This window comes from Alexandromys fortis, unplaced genomic scaffold (assembly GCF_014885135.2).
Source record: "Alexandromys fortis isolate MF-2015 unplaced genomic scaffold, M_Fortis_MF-2015_v1.1 scaffold_419, whole genome shotgun sequence".
Lineage (NCBI taxonomy): Eukaryota > Metazoa > Chordata > Mammalia > Rodentia > Cricetidae > Alexandromys > Alexandromys fortis.
The window spans coordinates 1536-13749 of record NW_026068303.1 but is presented as its reverse complement, the minus strand read 5'-3'; the positions used below and the strand labels follow the sequence as shown (position 1 = coordinate 13749).

Sequence of the window (12214 nt, the reverse complement as noted above, 5' to 3'; positions counted from 1 at the left end):
GCTTTGCTGTGTGAGACAGGCAGTGTGGCATTTACTAACTCCTTTTCCTGTGGTGTGTGAGGAATATACAGGAGTCCACTTGGGAACCTGTTCATTACTTGGTCATCTATTACTTGACAATCTTTAGTGCAAAGTTCTCAAAAACTATCTCAAAATCCAACTTCAATGGATCCATTTTTCCTGATTCTGCAATTCATGTTCATCTCCCTGGTCACAGAGTGGTCTTATGTGATTTTCCTTTTCAATATTTATGTTTCATGCAAACCTTACCCTTTCTGAAAACACTTTTCCTATTGATCACATCTGTAATAGCCACAGACCCCTCTGACCTGCCACTCACTCCCTGTCTCACTATACTGTGTGTTTCTGAGTAGTAGTGAACACTATAGGGCCGCATATTCTGTTGGTGCATGGTTTTGCACACATGCCCCTTGGCTGTCTGTCATTTTCCCTTCATTCATTTGAATTCCATGCTTTGTGAGTTCAGTATCCCTGTCCATCTTTCCCTGGAACAAGAACAGAGCAAGTGTGTTGCAGGCAGAGGAGCAGCTACTAGGAGATCATATGTAAAGCAACAAGACAGCCGATTTTATTCTCAAATGGCCCTTTTCTGAGACAGCACATTATCTGTATAGAAGACATAACATACCCTAATAAGTCATTGCTGTGCAAAATGAGACCCTCAAGACACACTTGCTGTCAATAACAGTGGATTAGTTGCTCTCCATGGGTCCCAGAGGCTGTTCTTTATTTGCGAGAGGGAAGAAAGAAGGAAAAGCAAGAAGACTGAAGGTCAAAGGCTAACTATTCCACAGTAATGCTCACCTTCTCATGACCTTCACACATCCGTTTTGTATTTGCATACTTCACGTTAGAAGTTTTTAATGCAGAGGAAAGTGGAAATGTCTGTTTGGTGACTGAGTAACCTGTTATATTAAAACTGGGGTAGGGGAAACCACTGGACTATAGGTGTTCAGAAAACCAAGAGAATCTAAGGAGAGGGTTTAGACTTTGCAAAGTCACAACACAGGTGGAAATGTGAACGCACACAGGCCCAAAACGCCTATAGACAAAGGGCCTAAAGTTTGTGTTAAAGCTTATTTGTGCTTCATATGTGTAAATTCTAACCACTGGGAATCCGGGATCCAGCAATGGTCTGAGCTTGCTGGCAGGTATGAGTCTTTACAATAATGCAGCTACTGCCTGCCCCAAACACGTGGCCAGTATTTGCTCACATCCAAGAGTCCGTCACACTTGTCTTTCAAAGTTGCTAAAACATATACAAAAACCTTTAAAAACAAAGCAAAACAAAACGAAACAAATGCAACTCACACGGGTGTATCCACTTCTTCTGGGCCACTGGAGCTAATGCCATTGCCTCTACCTTGCCTAGCTCTAACCCAAAGAGTGAAGGAGAGAAATGCAGCTCTACCAAGGCTCCTACAAGCCAACTGTCTGAAAATCACTGGAAAAGCACCCAGGACACAACTGGTTATAAAAGTCACTTGTATCTGTGAAACTCACCCTCTTGACACGGAGGAGTTAATCAAATGCACAGAAATGCTGATTTTCTGGGTGGGAATGTGGGGGTGCACAAACACTCATTGCACTTGTTAATGGCTTTGTGCAAAACCAAAGGCTGCTGGAGAGATCTTTTCTCTGTAAAGGCAATAAAGGGTGTGCAGGGAACGGCATTTTGGAAGCCAATTTTGTTTACATTTTGTATGCGTTGAAGGCTAATTAGGTTACTGTGAGTTTTAGTTCCTTTAATTGTTTAGTCTTTTCCCATTTCAATCCAGTGTTCAGCATAAATGTAGGCGTGACTCTGGTGTTCTAAACTGACATCGGCATTATTCCCATCATGTGACTGTGGGGTTGAAATTACGATTCTAAGCAGCCAAAGTGCTTTTCTCAAGGACAAGCTCTAAGCCTCAAGTCCACAAGGACTTTTTGACCTCCTGTTGATTTTTCTATAATCATGACTCTTTGCATTTCCACATCTTGGTGAACTATCTTGGTATAATGCTTGGTAGAAATGTCTAAAACTACCTGAAGACACCACAACCCCATATTCTTTTTATTCATGAAATAGAGTGGAGCCAAGGGAGTCCCACAATTTCTCCTCTCTCTGGTGATCTCTCCAGGTTTGGAGCATCGGATCCACATCTCCTGTATCTTTATCTCTATCCAGTACCCCACAGTGGCTTTGTTTGAAGGAAGAGTAGAGGCCCTGAAGTTTCCTACTCTTTTTCCTCCCCAATCCTCATCTCATCTTTGCTTCTTTCATTAGACTCAGTGACTATATATCTGTCTGTCTGTCTATCTGCCTATCTAGCTGTCTGTTTATATCTATCAGCCATCTATCTGTCTGTCTATCTATCTATCTATCTGTATCTATCTTTTTCTTTATCTCTATATCTATCTCTCTATATATAATTTCAAACTTTGAAGATGTTTATTTTCATATTGAGTTATTTCCATCAGCCTCTGATGACTAGAGAGAAAACCTATAATACCACAATGTCTCAAATTCATTTCCATGTAACTCCTATCTAAAATCGAGCCCATCTAGAATTGAGTCCCTAGCTGGCCCTCAAAGTATTCTTTAATTAGTGAATGCGTTTCAGAGAAATTTTAGTCACAGATAAAACAGCTTAAAAGCCAGGATAGGAAATCCAACCAGTTGCCCAGACAAATTTAAGTACCATTAATGAGTTCCTTTGGCACTGTTTTTACTTCAAGGGGTACACAGTGTAATTTCCATGGGTGCAGAGGACAGAAGTCCTTTTGCAAAAGGGAACATTAATGTGACTAAATATTTCAAGAGACAGCGGAATGCAGTGAAGCATTATATGTTTGACTGAGAGAGAGAAGAAAAGGATGCTTAGGAAATAACAACTTTGGCTGTGGAGAGGCCTCAGTTTCTCAGCTGTTCTACGGGGGTAGGCTTCTCAACTGTCAGCAGCTTCTCTACCACATGTTTTCCCGTATGTAAGAGAGGTGACATCCACAAAATCCTGGTCACTGCCTGCATTTGAATGCACACAAGCGTTGTCTCAGCCACAAGCAAAATTGGTAACAACAAATCCTTATTTCCTTACTTCTATCCTAGGTTGGCCTTGAACTTGTGATCCTCACGTCTGACCCTCTGAACGGAGGGTTTGTAAGTAAGAGCTCCCACAGCTGTATTTAATAATGTATTAAAAAACACAAGAAGTCAAACTTAGTGGCGATTATCAGGCACCCTAGGGTCAAGACTGATTCCTCCATCTAAAGACACTTACAATATTGTTGACAAGTGATGACAATTATCTCTTGAACTCACTGCTGTGCCTCCAGGGGCTGCGAAATGAAGACGGACTTGGACTATTAAGTTCTTTAGTTAGAGAATTCGAGGGACTAAGGAAAATGAAGGCAGCAGAATGGAACCAAAAATAATGCTGGAAGGAAAAGGAAATGAGAACTGAGTGTGAGGGCAAGGCCAGCGCTGTGATGTAATCATATTCCAGCTCTAGGAACTCAGCAGCTATTATTGCCATTTTACAGAGGAAGACATCAGGAGTTGGAAGCGGTAAGCAATTTCCTGAAGTCACAGCCTGGGGCTCACTTCAGAGTCCCCGTCCATTCCACTGTAATGACCGAGTCATCAACTCTCAGCCTGCAGCTGATGCTTTTGCAGAATGTCTTAGGGTGCAGGAGAAATAAGTTTAGGATAAGTAAAAATGCTTCCTCCTCCTCCTTCCCTTAAAGGTGCTAGAGAAACGTGATTTGTTGTGTAAACAAGATTTTGAAAATCCCCACAAAACAACCTCTATGGATTGGTCCATTGATTTTTTTTTCTCTAACAAAGCTGTGATTACTTGAGACAAGGACCACACAAATGTAGTCCTAGCCACGTATATAGTCTGCTGAATTCCACAGTGTTTCTCAATCTGTGGGTTGCAACCCCTTGTGGGAGCGGGGTCTAACAACACTTTCACAAGAGTCACCTAAGAGGATTAGAAAGCACAGATATTTACACTACAGTTCATAACAGTAGCAAAATTACAGTTATGAAGTAGCAATGGAAATGATTTTGTGGCCGGGGTCACCTCAACATGAGGAACTGTATTAAAGGGTCGCAGTGTTAGGAAGGTTGAGAACCACTGTGCTAAACTTTTTTTTGGCTTTGCCGTTCAATAGCTCTCTGAACACTTCCGGAAGCACGCTCTGTAAAAAGTGGTTCACATTTCTCTTATTTTACTTTCATGTGCGGTGTTGTGTGTCATGTATATACCTGTGTAGGTGTGCGCACAGGTGTGCATGTGGGCGTGGAGGCCCAAGTCTAACATTGGTTGGCTTTCCCCAACTTTAGTATTTGAAACAAAGTCTCTCACTGAAATTAAAGGTCATTGGTTAGCTTAGACTGGATGGCCAATGAGCTTCTGGGATCAGACTGTCTCTACCTTGCTCCCCCTGTGCTGACTCACGGAAGCAGCATCTGGCTTTTTAATGTGTGTTCTGGGGACCCAAACTTGGGTCCTTCTGGTTATGTTATGGCCATCTCCCCAGTCCCTTCCGTTACTGTTGTTGTTGTTGTTGTTATTTTTAGAAGAGGATCCTGGTACAAGAGGACAGAGATGCCAGCCCCTAAAACATAAACTTATTATTGTAAGACTTGTACGTACAGGAGAAACTCTCCAAACAGAGAAGCCTGCTCCATACTGGAGATGAACATCCATGAAAGAAACCTGTAGGTCATCTCCTCTATCCATCAGGAGCAGGATGGCTGCAATCCCGAGACATCCTTACCAAAGTGGAAACCCTGGATTTAGCTGTCTTCAGTACTGTTCTCATCACACTTCTCCGGGTCACCACCCCATCAACTGCATCATATATGCCCCCCCCAGCCCTTTTCTGTGTTTTAGTTCTAGATGGTGTTTGAGCCCTAATTCTGAAAGCACTCCTTTGGGGTTTACAGATTTCTCTGAAGATCTTTTATATATTCATGCTGTCTGTATGAAAAAGGGCAACATTTCTAAGCAAGGAAAGGAAGAGTGGCATTACTCCATAGGGCATATAACTTTTATGCTTTACATTTTAATATTTCATTATGTATTTTGGTGGTATAATTTATTAATAATTTATTATTTTACTAACCATAGACTATTTTATAGCCACATGGCAGGGTGAACATATATCTTGGTTGAAGTCATCTGTGTTAATGTGATTAATTATTACCATCAAAACATAGTAAAACTGAACATTAATAAACAGAAAATAAAGATAAGCCCATCATGCAAAATACAGCTTTTGCCTCAAAAGGATGAAACAAAAGTTCATTCTAAGCTGGATAAGATTGACCATGGTCTGGGAACACGGATCAGGATTTTTCTGGAAGAATATTTTGCAACATGGAAGCAATTATCGAAACTTTCATAATTGCAAAAATGAGAGAGAGTCAAAAATCAGGGCATTTATGAAATTCATTCTTCTTATACATTATTACCTTTAAAAAGCAAATCTCTGCATGGTGAGCTCAGTTAGATGAATATTATATGAGCATAGATAAGTGAACAGTGAGGGCTAGCCATCACCGATTGACAGTAGCCAAACATCTTTTCCGAGAATTTTGCTATGAAATTGTTTCCTCTTTTATTTAACACTTTCCCCAAGATTCTTTCCTATTTGGTTTCAAAGTTTAACTCTCAGTAGATATGTAATTTTATTTCCCGTCACAAGATTAACAGCTGAGCCCTACTCATGCATCTATGAATTATAAGAAAATAAGATGCAAAAATCATGAGACTTCAGTGCTAGTAATTTTTTTCTATAATATAATATATATTTAATTAAATTCACAAAGGGAAGAGAAAATATGACTGGTTCCTGGTGTAAGCTATACCATTGTTTTTAATTTATTTTTTTCAGAATTTTGTACATGAGTACACTACTTACATAATTTCACCCCTTCCTTTCTCCTTCCAACTCCCTGTGTTCCCCTACTCCCTTTGAAATTCATGACCTTCTCTTCCTTAATTATGATATAGATATATAATATGCACACATATGTATATATAAATACAGATTGATGAGTCCACTTAGAGTTTCTCATATGTATGTGTGTCAAGGGATGACAACTTGGGACTGGATAGCCTATCAGCAAGCTCATCTTTGAAGAAGACTAATTCTCCCTGTCTCAGCAATCACCTGAGGGTGCAGGCCTGTGACATTCCCCAGATCACATCCACTTTGGCATGTCAACTGGTACTGAAATTTGGTTTAGAAAGTCATATTTTTGGGCTGGAGAGATGGCTCAGCCGTTAAAGGCTAGGCTCACAACCATAAATATAAAGAAAGTCATATTGTTGGGACTTCATGGGTGCAGCTTCCCTGCCACATATATTTTCTCCATTTCATGTAATTTGGGGCCCGTGTCAGTAAACTCAACCCCCAAAATAAATTGACTAGAAAATAGTAACTTTCAAGATTTTCTGTCAGTTGTTTGAAAACAGACCGAAGGATCTTCTTGTGTAACCGGCACAGCCATAACAATTAAAGGTACTTTACCAATTTTCACCTTTCTGTTTGGGTTTTGGATGAGTGGCCATACCGGATTAGTTGAGATCCCCAGAGTTAGACCTCTAGCTCAGGACTCTGCTAGCGCCATTTGTAGAGAGAAAACCTGAAAAAAAGAAATAAGCACATGTCAAAGTTGGCACTTACGGGGAAAGGCACCAATATCTCAGAATATTGCTAAATACAGAGTGGTCAGAATGGCAATGTGGGTCCAGGAACTTGAAGGGTGTCATGTAAGGAGGAGTGAATGCTTAATAACACAAGCTGTGTTCCCAGGGGAAAGAATAGTTGGCAGTAGCGGTGAAATGGGAATCCTACAGGCTTGCCTTTTAGGGAACAGTCTGAGCACGATGAGTCTTTCCTGTCTCTTCATCCTCTGCTAAAGGTCTTTTAAGAAATTATCTTTTTACTGCCTTTGGTTTTATCTTGTGAGGTCCTTGTGGTTCCCCAGCTCCGTCCTCAGTTCTCTAGGTAACTGTGCTCGCCATCTTTCCTGACTCTCTAGTCTAGTGCTTGGCCCATGCTCTCCACTTGGGCTCCTTGTTTTAACAGGACAGATACATTTTCTATTTACCGGCCCACACATCCTACTAAAACACAGATGAAGAGGATCAAAGCAGAGAAGGTTCCTAACATGTGTACCTCCCGAATATACTAGAGAGGAAGGACATCTCACCCCTTGCTGGCATGGATATCTATAAGAAGAGACAGATGAACATGGGAAGGATGCATGGGCATTTATCCATTTAGGCTTTGTACAGTGTGGGAAGACCAAAGAAACAAGGGAACTTATGTTTATGCTCAGGATTGATACAGGGTGGACAGCTGGGCAGAGGGATGATCAATGGAAACCTGACCATCAGGAAATCCTATCACTCGCTTCAGAGATTTACTATACAAAAGACAGGACCTAGACCAGTGAAGAAGTAACAGCTGGCAGTCCCCAGACTACAGACACAAAGGGCACCTTCATTGGAGATGTTGCATTTTGTCATTTAGAACAACCAGAGAGAGGGAAGAGGTATCTAGAGGAATTACTAGCTAGTTGTAACATGGATTACAGAATGTATTAGAATCGGGTACTCTGGTTTAATCCCATTACTTCTTACATCAAGAACAGCTAGAAGCTATCATAAATTTCACTTTACACATGGGTAATCTCTTACTTTTGTATAATCTCACCATGCTCTCACTTTATTGATATAAGGGTTAATGACTTTATACTGTGAATCTCTTCAGACTTTTGCCAGTTTTCCTGTTTGACATGAGTCCATGCCTAGACCGTCAACAAAGCCCAGAGCTCCGCTGTCTTCCAAATTGCCATTGCTTGTTGTCCAGGTGTCTTTTAAAAGAATCCAGGCAGTTGCCAATCATCCAAAAGAAGGATGCTTGAGGCACAAGTCCTGTAAGCAGGACGTTAACAGACATTTATTTGCTAGGGACACCATAATAAAGCACCACAGACAGGAACCTTCGATGATGGTGATTTGTTTTATCATAAGCAGAGGCTAACAGTTCAAATTCATTGTCAATAGATTTTTGGAAAAGGTTTAAGTGTGCGTGAAAATTTTAAATTGCAAATAAAGATTTAACTTCTGATTGTGCAAATACCCCAGGCTTGTTGCCTCCAAACACTTCATTTTTATTCACAAATATACACTGTGTAGGACTTAGAACTTAGTACTCATATTTTCCCTTAAAACCATTTCTCTCTACTTTTTGCTATAGGAACTGTTTACAGATTTCTAAAGATAAAACAACCCATCAACTCCTGTGAGAATGCTATTGGCTAATAATAGCTACAATTTCATTAAGTCCCATGATACAGCATTGTTGCTTTGTTTTGTTACAAGTATTTAAAAAATGATTTTTTTTCCAGAATTGGTCCTGTTTTTCTCATTAATCCACATTTTCCTCCTCTCTTGTTCCCATGCAACTTGTAGGATTAGAAAATATTAATAATAATTTGATCATGGTATCTGCCAGACAGCTTAGTATTTAAGATTCCTGATCTTAGTTGTCATTGCAGAATTTGTGAAATAGCTTTTGCAGATCACACAGTAAATGCCAGAGCTGGGTTCTAACCTTCACTGTCCACCCCTGAGCTCAGTCTGCTAGGTCCTAATGCCTCTTGAGCCCTTCGTCTGTGCTGCATTTGGGTGTAGAAGTCCATCCCAGTTCCTGGATATGCTCAGTCTACAATGCTACAATTGTAGTTTTAAAGCTACCATTTTATTAGTTTGTCCCTCACCGGTTACAAACAGTTATGAAATAGCATTGTTTATGTGCAGGACTTTTTCTGAGTCACATTCTTTAAGACTGCTTCTATAGACCTGCCTTTGAGAATCATAAAATGCTCTCAGAAGTCACCAGCCTGTGGTGCTGCAGAGAGATGCTCCCATCTTTAAGACATTTGACATGGTGGTAGAAGTTACACCAGTGGGTGCATGCCTGCATTTTTCTCAAATGCTAATGTGCAATATTTGGGGGTGATACATTCTGAGCTCACTGACGTCATATCTGGAAGCTGCCATTTATAACATGCTTCTTCATTTTTCTCTATATTCCCTGAGCCCCATTTCTCTCTTTTGAAAAAAATGCTTTCATTTAATTCAGTGTTTTGTTTAGAAACATGTTTATTAGTTAATCACAATGAATTCTCTGAATTTTAAAACAATTTCTATGTTAACTGTTATTGGTGCTTTTGAGAGGCTTTACCTAGTGTGCCAGAGGCAATGAGCAACCACGTTACAGAAAACTAGCTCTAACCATGATTTATCAAAAATAAAATCTATCAAAGTCCCATAGGCAGTGATGGATGAGCCTAAACACAGAGTCCTTGAGTAGTTTCCCTTGGATATGTTCAAGAACGGTTCTCTGAGTATAGTTAGAGCTGAGGAATGTGAAAATATTGATTAGCTGCCAAAATGCCAACAACAACTTCATGCACACCGTTGATCTGAATGGCTGTTTTCTCACGTCAGCACTTGCTGTGTCTGTGTGTGCAGATGGCACCAGAGATGCAAACCAGGGGAATCTTGCACAAGCTGGGCATGTGCGCTGTGCAGGTGTTAACCCAGGGGCTTCATGCACAAGGTGGGCATGTGTGCTGTGCAGGTGCTAACCCAGGGGAATCTTGCGCAAGCTGGACATGTGTGCTGTGCAGGTGCTAACCCAGGGTCTTCATGCACAAGATGGGCATGTGTGCTCTGCAGGTGTTAACCCAGGGTCTTCATGCACAAGGTGGGCAAGTGTGCAGGCTCTAACCCACCTCAGGCTCTGTTTGGCTATTTTAAAGATTCCATTCTGTATATTTTGCCTACTCTTCCATTGGTCTGCCCACTCTTGTTTTTCATGGAAACATACTTCTGTCTGTTTGTGAAGGAGGTGCTGATCCTTTCCCTCAGTAGTTACAAGTCTTTAAGTTTTGAGTCACCTAAACATATTTTTGTTCTTCGAAATATTTATGAGGCCAAATTCACAAATCTTTTAAAAAGAGGTTTATAAAGTTTATTTATCTCCTCATAGAACCTTTATTATACCAAGAAGACTCCCATTACTTTCCTTCAGTGTGTAAAAATCTAAAGTCTTTCCCTGTTTACAGGCAGTTTATGTATTTTTTTTTAGTGAGATCAAGATGCATCTATCTCTGTCAGCAAATCCTTGATAGTAATTTTCCTTTCAGAATTCAGCATGCAAGGCTGCTGTTGTGTTGGTTTAATTTTTCATGCATATTCAAAGTTTATGTGGCAATCACAGAATCAGTCAAGTCCCTGAAACCTAGAGGGAAATTATTTATACTACTATGTTGAGTGATTTCAAGAAAGACTAGAATAGGGTTGCATAGATAAAGTATCCTGACAATAAGAGAAACAAGACTGTTTTAATGTAAAGTTAAGTTCCTACTCTGTGGTCCAGGATGGGGGAGGGTAATATGGAAGCAGGCTCATAGGTGCACCCTCTGAGTTATATCTGTTCACTCATATTTTGCAATAGGATTCTAAACAGTCTCAAAGGTTGGAATATTTCCCAAGTGCCAGAGTTGTGAAAGGTCAGCACAGTGGACCATAGAGTTTGCAGCTAGGTCTGACAGGTCTCTATTTATCACATCATCTGTACGATGGAAGTTTTGTCACGCTCTTCTTCCTGGATGCTCTAGCCTGCTTCCTCACTGATAACTCTAGATCCTGGGCCAGGATGTTCTCTAAGATGCCCTCCAGTGATGACTGTAGAGTCCCTATCATACCATCTGAAACTTTTATGGATGTAATATTTTCTTTTCTACAACAATTTCTTGGTAAAATCCCAAGGCCGTGTCTGGCATACTATAGGCAATCAATACACTTGAAAAAACGTTCACAAGAGAAATTAGTTCTGCTATTTTGTAGAGGAACTATAGACTATAATGTTTGTGTATTTCAGTGAAGGAGCTGAGGTGGGTGAGGTTCAGTCAGTAAAGTTTATGCATAAGCCTGAAGACTTCAGTTGCATCTCTGGCATCCAGATGGAAGTCTGAGCACAGCAGTGCACAACTATAGCCTCAGCACCACTGACGCAGAGGCAGGAGGATCTTTGGGGATCACTAGTCTGTCAATCTAGCTGAGTCTATGAACTCCAGGTCCAGCAAGAGACCCTGCCTCAAAAATAAAGTAGAAAGCAACCAAGGAAGACAAAATGATGTTGTCCTTCGATCCTTACATAGACACGCGTGTGCACATAATACAACACACATATTCATAAAATAATGAGGAGTTAGGAAGTCCCAACTATTGCTACTTCATGACTGTAAGTTTGCTACACTTATGAACTGTAACGCAAATATCTCAAACCCAGGATATCTGATAGGATGCTATTCCTGTAAAAGGGTCGTTCAACCCCCAAAGGGGTCGTGGCCCATAGGTTGAGAACCACTGGTTTAGAAAGCTCAGCTGAAAATTTATGCTTATTCTTGAACCAAAATTTTCATAAAATTTCATTTCTTAACTTATGCAAAGCATATGAATAACACATATGTGAATTACAAGATACAATTATAACAAACTCTCTAATGTAAGAATTAGACTATCAAAAATTCTGGACAGATGCCCTGACAACCCAACTGCATCTCCCTTTATCACCCGGAGCTGGCTAATATTCTGGACGTGTCTTTCCTGCCCTTTCTTCTAAGTCTTTGTTAATGATGGGGATCTTCATTTTGCTAAGTTGGAGACTTTTGAATCATCAAACTATATATAGTCTTCTTTGAACTTGCTTTTTCGAAAATTAGATTAAAATCTAATATTCCATTTATGAGATCACCTCTGTTAGTGTGACAAGTTGGAGTTTTTTATTTTCATTGCTGTTATACGGACATGTACTGTTTTCTTGACCCACCCTCTTTTGATGAGTCATCCCAAATATGTTTGTTTTGCTTTTCTTAATTTTGTTTTTATCCATACGGAATACCTATGTGAGGATTTTATATGCTTTCTGAAATGGATATGCAAAAATATTCTCGGATTTAAGTATGGAGTTATTGGGTGATTGTGCACATACACGTTCAACCTTAAAAGATAATGCTAACATGTTTTTCAAAGACCATTAAAAACTGAACAGTTCTTGTGTCTCCACATTCTTGATAGTATTTCAAGACAGTCTTAATATCTTCCTATCTTCC

The 12214-nt window shown here is 40.1% G+C and overlaps 1 long non-coding RNA gene across 1 annotated transcript in view; it reads right to left on the bottom strand.

Moving 5' to 3' along the window:
* The window catches only part of LOC126495042 (uncharacterized), a 48770-nt gene extending 42106 nt beyond the window's left edge, over positions 1 to 6664 (bottom strand). Inside the window, exon 1 of the long non-coding RNA XR_007590102.1 lies at positions 6550 to 6664. This is a non-coding gene — a long non-coding RNA (uncharacterized lncRNA). The remainder of the gene's footprint in view (positions 1 to 6549) is intronic.
* Between the last annotated feature and the right edge of the window lie 5550 nt (positions 6665 to 12214).